General features: G+C 43.1%; 1 protein-coding gene across 1 annotated transcript in view; it reads right to left on the bottom strand.

Moving 5' to 3' along the window:
* MESR6 (misexpression suppressor of ras 6) overlaps positions 1 to 12,770 on the bottom strand; it is a 443,740-nt gene that overhangs the window by 416,163 nt on the left and 14,807 nt on the right. The gene's annotated exons all lie outside the window — the stretch shown is intronic.

Here is a 12,770-nt window from a genome sequence, read left to right as displayed (position 1 = left end):
AAACTCGAGAAGTTCGAAACGTTAAAATGAATTTAAAGTTTCAATTAATGAAATTAAGCAGCTGAATGTACACTGGTGAGAAAATCTTGCATCGCGCAATCTCTGGAGTACAAATAGCGTGACCACCGTCGCGGGCTAAGAACCCTTCGTAGCAAGCGCAACGAACAGAACTTTTCGCGTCTACTTCCCGTTGCCTGGTGCGTCTCCGATAAAAAAGTGCTTCCGTGTTTTCGAGCGATACAAATAGGAGTGAGCGTGAAAGTGAATAAAATAATGCGCGGAGGTCGCGTCGATTCGCATTGTCCAACGGCTTACAAAATCCAACGGCAGAGGAAGGAGAGAAAAAAGGCTCGGAGAACGAGGTAGCATCATCACCAAGAAGAAAGCAAGGGACCACCGCATTGAGGGCTGATGCGCTCGCGCGTGTGTTACAAAGATCCGACGGCCATTGTCGGTTCTTACAGGCAATGCTAGATTCCACCGTTTCACTCTTGGTCCCTCAGAGAGACGAAGAAAGAGAGCCGTAACCTTTGTCTCCGATAATAAATGGACGTGGCTCGTGCTGGGAACTCTCAAACCCCGCCGCGAGCCAACTTCTGCATCCGTACCGAAGCACGTTCCGTTGATGCTCTCTTACGAGTTGGCGCGATTCGCTCTGTGTGCATATACCTTCGCCAACTCCTCGCCCGAAGGCGACGCTATGAGAAGACTAAAAAAATTTCTATACGTCGTGTGTCCTGCCCCGAGGAACGATTTTGAATAATGTAAAGTAGCGAGGAATGGCAAATCTATATACAGGAATCACACGCGTGATTGCCTTTAACGGGGCTACTTGTATCTCCCCCCTGTGTACCTTTGAATTTCTGCCTTCCGGGTTTTCTCTCCACGGTGTTGTCTCCTCGTGTTGTGTACGTATTCAAACATAATTGATCGTTCCAACAGATGCCCTCTATTGTTCCGTTCCGCAAGTACTTGTACTCCTTTCTGCGCCTGCTATTTTCCTTTTCCATTTTTATTATTCTCATCACGTCACAAATTCCGCAGCTTTTTTACGCTCTTCAAGAGAGAGGTTGTGCGCAATTGATCCAAATTTGCCGTTCCACCTGGATCGACCTTTTCACAGCGTCATACGACTTTATTCATCGGTCATCGAGGAACATAGAGGAGATGCGAAGAAAACACCTGTGCTTCGAGCTATCTCTGAAAATTTCTGAAATCCGTCCCGGCAAAAAACGAGCGGATTCGCGCTGGTCCAAGTTGATTCGATACTTGCGGGATCGAGATTCGTGCTTTACTTCGTCGATCATGGAACACTATGGCAGGCTGATGAAGCAGAAAGGATCGCGAAGTACTGCGTCGCTTCGTAATTCCAATGACGATGATAAATGTTGGTAAATGTAATAGAGAGTAGAATAAAAATATGAAAAAAAAAAGAGGAAAGAGGGGTGTTTTGATGATTTTGAATGATCCGAAGGAACGTCCATATGTGCTTAATGTTTATTCACGACACGTAGACGCCATAACGTGGGCGATCGGGACGAGCATAAAAGAATTTTTGAAAAATTTTGCAGTATAATTAGCTGTTGCGTGTGACGACGCGTCTCGGTTCTTCTTCATAGTCTCAAGTACGTTACGTTACATGTACGTGTAGCAGTTGCAAGAAGCCATAACGCCGCGATACAGGTAAAGGAACGTTTATATATATTGACGCCATAGCGATGCTCGATCCCGCAGGGCTTTTGCGAAGGTGCAAGCGAGCGCGCGGCGGCCTCTCTTTAACCGTGGCCGACGGCATAAAGAGTCCTCGCATTTTATTTTCGCCACTAATGATTCCTCAAAACAAGCTTTGAGGGCTCTCCGTGAGGATCGGCGACGTCGACTCGCGTTGTCCAATCGCGACCGTATTTGGCACGACGCTTTTATCGCCAGTATTTTCTGGTCGGTTACCGCGAGCGAGCGCGGGTACGCCAAAGACTTCCACCTCATGGCCTGCGAGTAAAAACACAACGGCCTGTGTGCATAGATATACCGTGACGGCTTTGAGGCATTTCTTGTCACGATTATGCGAATGAATTTTTCGCAAGCAAAATTGACTGACTGGTGTGTGCCGGCAAACGTTGCCGTCTACAGTTAACACCACGCAACTTTACAAAAGCAACGTGTCTTTTAATGCAATAAACATATAAAAGACAAAAAGGTTAGGCTCTCGAGGATTTTTCATCTTTCGTACGTAATGTTTGCACGAGAACTTCGTCTGCATCAATTTCGTCCGCCGAGTCCGAGGTATCTTGGAATACTTTGTCGGTCGTCGCGTGCCTGCGACTCACGAGAAATAACTGAAAGTGGCACGTTTAGACCGCCGATTATTGAAAATAACGTTAATTTTAAGCACACGTATTACTTACAGTTCCCTCTACTTTCAATGCTATTTCAATACGATTCTCTTACTTGCTGCGGATAATTTTGTACCGATGAGATCCTCTCCCAATGAATTCTGCGCTTTCTAAACCACCACTTATTGACACAAGACATGAGGTCAGCTTGAAATTATTGCGTGTCGCGATCCCGCAAGCCTTTCGGAGATGAATCACCGATCGCGTGACTGATCGATAAATACAATATGAGAATTTTAAATAGCCCACGATAAAAAGGGATTAAGAGAAGATAAGATCAGATCGTTGTTGAAGAATCCAAGTGAATGGATAACGCGTTTCGATCATTTGACTCTATCCATTTCTAAGCCCTCTCGCGTATCGAGCCATGTATATACTGATCAGCTATACGAATACGTGAATCGTGGCTCAAACGCAAGGAAGAAATTCCTGAGGGTAGAGCCATGGCGTGCAGAGCGCGCGAGTCTGACGCGAACCGGAGCTCAGCCGAGTGGCGTTACAATGGTGCTATAATTCATAATGATAAAGTGAAATAATAGGAAGGCAAGCGGTGCAATATATGGGACGAAAAAAAGGGCGACGGAGAAAATGAAGCAGCAGCAGCAGCAGCAGCAGCGGCAGCAGATATCGCTCGAAGATTCGAAACCAGTTTTACTGCAACTTATTTAACGTTTTATGCGATCACGGCTCACTTTTAATTACCAGGTATCAGCTGCGATTTTCCATTTCGTTGGCCCTCGAATCTCGATACAACTGCTTAAATTAACTTCCTCAGCTGATATGGAAGCGAATGTGGCATTGAAATTCTGGCACATGAATCACCGACTTCTGCCTGCGACCTCTCCCGCGCGTGAAAAATGTTTTTACGAGGTGACATTTTCTAGGAATTCCTCATGTACAACGTCGGTACAATGTTACAGAGCACATAAAACGCCGACTTATGTACTACATTATCAAACCTGAACATCTCGCCAGCCTCCGAGGCGGAAAAGTATCTTATGTGTTAATCCGCAGAATCGTCTATTTGTACGCACGCTCGGTCTCATCCACACATTCGTTCGCCAGAGCAGATTACACGTGATTCAACGTATTCCCATCACGAACCCGAATATTCTACAAATAACTGAATTTTCATTACAGTGAAGTAAAAATCCATGGGAATTGATTGGCGAAATTTCAGGTCGGGTTATCGAACATTTAATACAGAACTAAAACTGTCTGTCAAAAAATGTAAGGCATCCAAATAGCGAAGACAAAAATAAAGGGTTACCGAATGTTTAAAATCGATATCAACGATAGAAATAGGAAAAATGGCAGAAGGAGAAGCTTTTCCTGTGTAGCCGCGACTTCTCAGAGCAGGTTACGAATCAATTCAAATTTCGAGTTCCCCAATTTACGCCATAAAAAAAAATTCGATCATGAGAAAGGAATAGCTCAATAATAAGCATCCAAACATCTTCACGAACTTTCGCATTCACGCAATGTTAGTATACGATTAACAATGATTTTTGCGCATCTACACAAAACTTCCCGTTTGGAATTTTTTGTTTGGAATGCACAATAAATGAAAAATGTAGAGTGTTTTATGTACTATAGCTATGGCCTCATCGTCGATTAACTTCCTTCGCGTAGGTCATTCTAACAATAACAGTAAGTGCACTTCCGTTATGAGGTCAGTTTCGATAGATGAAATTGAGGGAAAGCCAAAGCTATTCCCTAAGTCTGCCAGAATCTTCAACAACTTCCCAATTGTGACGATTGCGCTGGAATTTCTAAGTTACTGGAAATCGGATCGAAGGATCTCGTGCCGGAAACTTGACTCGAAACTGATACATTTAATCGTTATGAATGGTTTGAAAATTGCATTCGAGAAATATCGAACTGCGTGTGGATGTCGCCGACGACGCTGAAGTTTGCAACGTTCGAGTTCAACGAAGTGAACGAAAAAAACATTTGGAATTCACCAATAATTTTTTATTGTACGAAGCATCGATACGGGTTGATGGACTCCAACGTTGCAAACTTCAGCGTCATTGTCGCCGACTCTATAGCCGTTTGTGCATTATTTTGAAAAATTTACATTTACTCGTGCAACCGACAGCGATAGGTCGTTTTAGCTACTAAATAATGAGAAATAAAGAAAAAAACAATCAACAGGAGTTGCGAAACGTGTAACGTCATGAAGGTAGGAAGCGCTTCGCTACACGCAATAATGAAAGGCCAACTGATAATAAATCACCGACACAATGAATTAACACAAACTTTTCGTTAATTAATTGCCTAATACCTTTGTGCGTCTCGAGGATTCAAATAATTGCGTAAATATTTCCGATTTATCGTTGCTTCGTCGAAACGAGATATCAAATTCATGAGTCTGTATATGACACTCGCGAAGAAACGATCATTTTTGAAGGACCTCCAGTACCGTTATGTAAGCACATATAATTATTCAAAAGCCAAATAGTAACATCCTACGCACGATCCATACCAAAAAGTTACAAAAAAGGCAAATCGTGATTTTTTGATAAATTTTGTATTTCGTGTAAATCCTGAGCCGCAAGAAATATCTTCGGATAGAATTAACATGAGAAAATAATGAGCAATTTAATTACACGGATGATTGGGGTCTTCTAAGCACTGCCGCACAAAAGCGTGCCTCGTGTCCATGTAAAAACCAGGAGTCCAGAAAGGGTTCAACTACACGACGGAGAAGGAATAAAAGAAAAGTGAAATATGGGAAAGACAATGGAAGGAGTGAAATAAACTGATGAACGCTTAACTCGCGCAAACCAACAAGATTAAGATAGGGCCAGAGGCTAAAGAGAGTCTTATGGCTCGATGGAGTAAGCAGTTTTGCTGACTATAAGTCGAGCTAGCGTGTTCATACAAAATAAACACGTACGCGGGATAAACGCGTGGGGGGTCGTGCTCGGAGAGATAGTAATACAGAAAAAGTCGAAGAAAAAGTCGAAAAATCGAGGAACAAGGCATGGTTTATTCTCGCCCGGGGAGCTCGTGGGTTAATCGAATACTCGTGTCGTGGCTCGTTTAGCGACTCGGCGCTAACTGTCGTTTACTTTTACAAGTGCGCTCGCGTACGTCACTGTATCAGAGTACACACAGATTACACGTTATGTGCACACATGGGCCGGGGCCTCGTGAGCCTTTTTGATGTATGCTTTTTTACCAGTAAACGCTTCCTTTCCTATGTGTATATACGAGGAAAGCGAACTTTTATCATACAGGCTGTCCAAAAAGTGACATCAAACCTCTCAGGAAGCACGAGAGATTCGAGAACGCTGAGAAAAAAGCTCCAGGACATTCGTTCCTGCATTGAGGTGGAGCGGCAGTCCGCTGAAGCCATGCCCAGCGTGTACCATTCGAGTTTGCACTTATAATCTGCTCTCCACATTTTACCTCGCAAACCGTGGCGTAACTGCATGCTTGAGAGGCAAAGCGTGTTAAAATTCTTCCTCGATAACTAATTAACATTTCTTGAACGGTGCGTTGCAGAAAAAATAGGCGAGTACCCTCGGCTCGATCGTTTCAACATCTGCCTACTGTGTAAATCTGGGCGAGAAACTTTCAAGACACTCTTTATGTATTACGTTATTATAATATACGTAATACCCGAGGCCTTTCATCAATTATCAATTCATACATGTTGGCACGTCGACGAATAACTGCGCGATGTTACCTCTCTCCGTGTTTATTTCTCGTTCCCCGCGCGTTCAATACGTTGTCGCGTTTCGCGACGCCCACGAACTTCACGTGCGCGCTCTTATGCCCACGTGAAAAGCTGCTTCGGCTTCGTTATTTAAGTTAACAATCGACGGATTTGAATAATTATTCGAATCATCGAATTATTGATTCACCACGCGTCCGACTATTTTGACGTATGACAACGGCGGATCTCTCGTTTTGTATCGATTTATCGGAATACTAAAAATTTCTACTCCGGCTACGTTCCGCATGACGAATTTATATACGCGGAAAAGAGATTGCGAATTGAACGACAATTCTCGAAAGACATTCGTTACAGTAATGTACAGTGTGCACGAGAGAAAAGCACATAGTCGGTGAAATTATGCGGACCCGATGCTCGTCTACTCGCCTCGTTTAATCTCAGTTGTTTCCCAAGCTACAGTAGAAAACGTAAGCTGCGTTGTGCGGCCCGATACGACATGGAATGACGGACTGCCTCACCGGCTGTCCGTTCGCCTCGCGTTTCTCGTCTTCTTTTGCAGAATGTATTCTGAGTTACGAGATATTTGCAACAGATGCACGCCACAGCGGTCATTAATAATCCAATCTCATACATTGTACGAGCTCATGCACCGCATCATTATTAAGATCCATTTGCGTTGCAAACATGAACGAAACTCAAGTTGAAAGCGAGAATGAAACGGAAATAGACGTAAACGAGAGAGCGCGAGAGGTAAAAAGTTAAGGAAGAACGAACGCTCGGACAGTGTTTAGGCTCGAATACGCGAACAAAGAATTTTTTCGACGATAAATAAATGGCATCGTAAACGAGTAACATATGCATCTTCGTCTTTTCATAGCGACCCTGTGTACCTTTCACGTCCTTGCACTTCATAATTTACTGAACTTTCCGAGGTTAGCTCCCATGTACACCGCGACTAATTTGCGGGGAGCAATTTAGTGTCTTTTATTCCTCCGTTCCTCCGTTTTCTCGTGCCCTGCTCTCGAATTTCTCTGTGAAATATATATAGCGACGAAACAACCTTTCGTACGTGAGAAAGAGAATTCCGCATTGGCTGACAATTTGCGCTAAAATTATCCGCAACTTTAGCGAATAAGACATTCCAATGCGAGTATCGTTGAAGCGTTTATGTGCGGCGATGTTTGAAAAAATTGTGAAAAAGTGATGGCCCCGCGCTAACTAAATGCTCGCTGCTTGCCTCAATCGCGCGTATTCGCTTTTTGGCGCATCGTCGTTGCTGCACGCCGCGACAGCTTCATCCGTGGCGCGCCGGTAAGTGGGCGTAAGAAAATTCAAAACTTCGTTCTACCCTTCCGCGTAAACTCTTTTGGCCTTTCCAACATTTTATGCTCAGTCACCAGCGAGAAGTGTGTGAAAGTGATGCAAAAATTTTGAAATTTACAACGCGGTCTAAATACTGGCGCATTGCTAAGCCGACCGTAAATCATGGCGGAACGAGTGATTTATTATACGCACGAAGGTGTGTACGTGCCCGAACACACGGGCCTCTGCAACACACGGTGCACCAGCGAACGCGCGAAAGGACCGACACATGCATACACGCATCATTTCGACGTATGTTACAATGCAACAAAGCATCGCATACGCAGAAACACATCGAAAATAAAGGACGACGCAACGGACACGGAGCCATAAGAAGGAGCGAATACACGAGTTCTGCCATGTCTATATATACCCGAGCATAATATGCATTCAGTTATCCTGGCGTTGCTTCAAACTACACGCATATATACCCAGCAGTTGTGCATTAACCAAAACAAGATAATTAATTTATCCCGTGATTTCCGAGACAGAAAAAACTGGTGTGCGCATGCGACAAGCGAATTGTTATTGAAATAAATAAAGGACTGGAGGCCTAATTCATATATTAATAATCCATCAGGCTAGAAAGTCATTGCATGCGTATATATAGCCAAGGAATTCGAAGCAATTTAAGTTTCGTTACGACACACTGTACTACCTTTGGGTTATTTCTGTATTGTTGATAATTCAATGTGGCTACATTTTCACGACACTGGTAGAATATGTTTAGCGCAGTTCTTTGGCGATCGATCATTCGTACCGGTGTCTAGGCCTGATCAACAACGAGCACGCGCAGAGGCTAAAGACAAACGAGCAATTAAGATTCCTATTGGAGGTGAATAAAGTTATTTTCCGTGCATTCTTATTTCGGTGCGAGCCCGTAAATCAATTACAATTTTGTTAAACTTTGCGTCCCAGAGTTTTTTAACCTTTGGAAAGAATGTAACCTTTCCGCCGAGCCTTTGCGTGTCACCCTAAAAGGTACGAAGCTTTTTGCAGCGCTATTCTCGAAGAGTTTCGCACGATCGATCGGTTCGTGTTCACGCTTATTCTGTATAATTGAGGACTTTGACACCCCGACATACTCTGGTCGAATAATTGTCGTTTATCTTCGACTTTTATCTCCGGTTTGCAAAGTTTCAGCTCCGTCAATGCTCGCATTCATCATCGACTCGAGGCTCTTCTATTCCCGAGAAACTCTTCGAGCACGCTAGAAACGAAGGGAAAGCTTCGAGAGAAAAAACCGAGGAAAAAACTTTTCTCCCGTTTGTTGGCTGACAAGGGGAAGCTCGGCAACAATCTTTTTGACCAGCGTCGAAAATACTACTAAGCCGCAAAGTAACAACGAAGACCACGATCAACGCATCGAGGGAGCTCATTCGTTGGGTTTGACGGACGTCTGAATGCCGCCTGGTGTCGAGCATTTACACGCACGATTCCCGCGAGTGGCGATTCCCGCACGGCTTCGTACCAATTATGCGGAGCGGCTTTAACGACACCGCCCGAGAAATCAACCCGCTCGCCTTCCTCGCGCGCCAACTCGATTTTCGTTCTGCTGGCCTCTCTCAACCACCAGGCGCATTGTAACGAATGAACAAAAATTTTCACCAATGCCAACCACCGAGATATCCTTTTGAAAGGAGTCGCGAGTAAGAGCGCCGACTATTTGTCAAGTGGTGAAAGATGACCACGTTCTTACGCGCTTACTTCGTCCTGCATATATATAAATGTTTGCATCAATGCTTGTAGACGCTCGAGAGAACTGAGCGAGACACTTTCTGTCAGTGTACAGTAGAACTTCGCACAAGTCGATACCCCGAAACTCAACGAGCTAAAAAGAGCTCGGAACATTGGGAGACGCGTAATCGGATGCTGCGCAAAATTATTCTTCCACTTCCTGCATTCTGGTAGTTACTGACTGTCCCTCGGCAGTCATTGGATATTTGGTGACGACTCGAACTAATGATACGAATTCGGAACTCTGTTTACAAAAACGATCGGAACCAGACTCAATTTCTTCATCGCGAGAAGGAATTATAACCATCTTTTTCGGTATGTAATCGAGGAAAGTTGAGCAGACAGTTCTATGGAAGGGATTTAGTTATCTGGATGTTGGAAATGGAAGGATAATTGACCCACAGCTCGGAACTACTCGATAGTCGAATTTCCTTGAGCTCCGTCCGAAGCAATGTTTCAATGAAACGAAAATGGTAATAGATTTTATCGCGGGAACAAAACTTTGAAGAATTAAAATGAAAAATGATGAGCTTTCGTTTGGCTCATGTCCAGCAAAAGTGATCGAAATATTTGTCGACAATGGAGTTTAAACTGTACACACGAGGAGTAGGAGCTGCTGCTGGTTTGGTTTGCGCATTGCAGCCGCACGAGCCTTGGCGCTGCATCGCAGATCGGCCGTACTCTTTACTGTCGTCTTCTCGTTCTCTTCCATTTTTTTGCTTTCCCTTTTTTTGTTGTATCTCTCACTCTCCGACTCTCTCTCTCTCTCTCGCTCTGTGTCTTTCGACCGCGGGTTCTTTCACTGTATCACTGGCACTTCCTCGAGGGAGACCACATCGTTGTCCTCGTCTTCGTTGTGTCGGTTTCACGTGCCTCTCTACTTAATTCTCGATCTGCTTTTCTCCCTCTGTCGTTGGCATTGCTTCGGAGAATTTGCCCCGTACAAATCGTTGCGGTGAGATCAAAAACGTTTAGATAATGGTCGCGGTGCATGAACGTCGTCCATACTATGCCAACTAGTATCTCATACATCCACACATTCGTATATACACATCGAAGCGTCTTTATATACAAACATTCATGTGTCGAGAGCGAGAAAACGTTCTCGCTGCGCTTTCTCGCGTGTACTTGCCACCGAACACACACTTATTTCGAGCCCTTCTCCGTCGCGGACTCGTTGACGGTTCAATCATTAATCCCCGTCGCCAATTCTCGGCATCAGTTTCTTATTAATTATTTCTTGTAATACGAAAATCGATTCCAACTGAATTTCCGTTCTCAGAATGATCTATTAATTATTAACAACCTTTTTTCAATGCTATAAATAAAGAAACATGTGCCGATGGAAAATCACTTAATAAAAACAATCTTTGAAAAAGTTGCTCATCGCACATTGCATTTTTACCTGTTACGGTCTCACTTCGTAAGAAAATCATTTTTCATCTCTTTTCGGAGATAAATCTTAAGCGCGCAGCGTGCGAATGAGCACGCCCGGATCTAGCGACAAAGAGCAAGCGAATGTTGGCATTGCTGAAGAAAAGTAAAAGAGGGACTCGATCATAATCAGCCGCAACTATTATAACACGTGAGCGACTCGCACGACAGCAGGAGCCACGTGGGCGTATAAGTACGTAAATACTAACAACGCGATACACGTCTAATCCCGTACGATGAAACTTCGGTATCCTCAGCAGGAGTGCACACCCATACGCTATTTTATATATACAAACATTGTGTACTATCCATAGTCGAGAGCCGTCGTCGAGCTAGCAAAAAAGACGCGGGGGGTGGACCGTTTTATACGCACTGGCGGGAGCTTAAAACGCGAGGGGGGTGTCTAGGAATGTCGGACGTTTTACCGGACGCTCAACCATAATAATTATTTATCAAAATATCATTATAATTTATGAGCAAGCACTTTCGACTTACGAAACACCTAAAGAACGCGTAAAAATTTTCCCTCTTTTTTGAGTCCGCTCGAATTTTTTTATCGAATTTTCACAATCACTAGCTCAGGGACGCTCTACGCGCGCGTTCAACCGGTTTTTCTAGACGCGTTTGTCAAATTGTTGAAAAATAAAAATTTAACCGAACTTAAACCAGGTGATCTTGATAGGAATGCTCATGTAATTTCAATCAATAAATGCTGCTTTCTGATGTATTTTCATTGTCCTTTGACGAAATTTTAGACAAAGCAATTTAAATAAATTAAGTGTAGTATTGATATATTATTAAAATATTCTGTAAGCATCACAACAAGAAAAATGAATTCCAGGCTGAAAAAATAATGAAAATAATTTTAATAAGAACATAATCGACAAGTTTGGATTTGAGATTACCTAAAACCTTACCTCTGAAATAATATTTTCACCGAGAATGAAAAAAAAACGACTCCGTAATTGCCCTTCGACTGCGGGGATTCTGTTCCATCAATTTTCGCAAAATTCTTATCTTTAAGTCGTATTTGAAGTTAATGAAAACAAGCTCCCTCACTTTCAATTTTTTCCGAACTTGCATATTTGTTTCCGAGCTGGAATCCTGGTTAGGGAAGCTGTGCTTGGTTACATATATGGCATTTCCAAGCATAAAAAATTATAATCTGACCAGAAATATTGCTAGTTAGCTTCTCATGTCAGCACATCTGTCATGATCAAAAGTCAAACGCTATGTGTAAATAGCGGCATGTTCAGATGTAGGCCAATCAAAATACCAATAAAACGACAACAATAGAACTCGCAAAATTCAACTTGTGCGCGCGAATTTTTTTAATTAGGATTTTTCTAATTAACAATAATGAAACAAAGCTACTCTCAAGAGTCCCAAAAGATTTTTGAATCGAAGAACGTTAAAAGTTATCAAAATATATGTATCGAGATATCAGAGAACTAATTTTTCTCGCGTTCAATTTAAATCTTTAAACTCGCGAGGCCCGATCGAATATTTTTTGCTCGCGATACTGGGTACCGATAAGAGTCGCAACTGAGCGAAGAAACGGTGAGGAGCCGTATCTCGCTTCGCCACGGGTGAATCTCAATCGGAGGTCTCCCTTCACTCGCGTATCTTGCAGAATTTTTCATCGCGATTCCCGTCACGTTCATCTCAAATTCCACACACTCCTCGGGCGTTCGTCCAACCCCGAATTACAAAGTTTCTTCTCTGCGTACACCCGGCGTGTACGATGTCGTCCATATGTACGTCGTAAATAAACATATTCAATAATATATGGGGCCCTCGATACGTGAAATCAAACAATCTTCAGTTTATGCAACTGTTCGCCAGCTTCCTGTTTCCAAAAACCATAATTTCTCGTCAAAATATATATTTATTTTTTAAAATTGTTGCCCTGAATAATTTCTCATTAGGAAACCTAACCAAAAATTACTCAGCTTCAATGTCCCAATCGAATTCAAATGGAAAAGCCCTCCTTCGGATATTTCTTCCCCTGCACTTGTATCGCAATGCGTCATGATGCGATGACGAGGTTCAAAGGCAAGAATTTATCGAAAAACTTGCCAAAATTCTCGAGATATTTCGGATAGAAACATTTCTCGTTTCGTTTCCCACGAAGTATGTTTCTGTCAATGACATTA

The sequence above is a fragment of the Venturia canescens genome, chromosome 1 (genome assembly GCF_019457755.1).
Source record: "Venturia canescens isolate UGA chromosome 1, ASM1945775v1, whole genome shotgun sequence".
Lineage (NCBI taxonomy): Eukaryota > Metazoa > Arthropoda > Insecta > Hymenoptera > Ichneumonidae > Venturia > Venturia canescens.
Note: the sequence above shows the minus strand (reverse complement) of the source record. Positions and strands in the feature narration are given on the sequence as shown.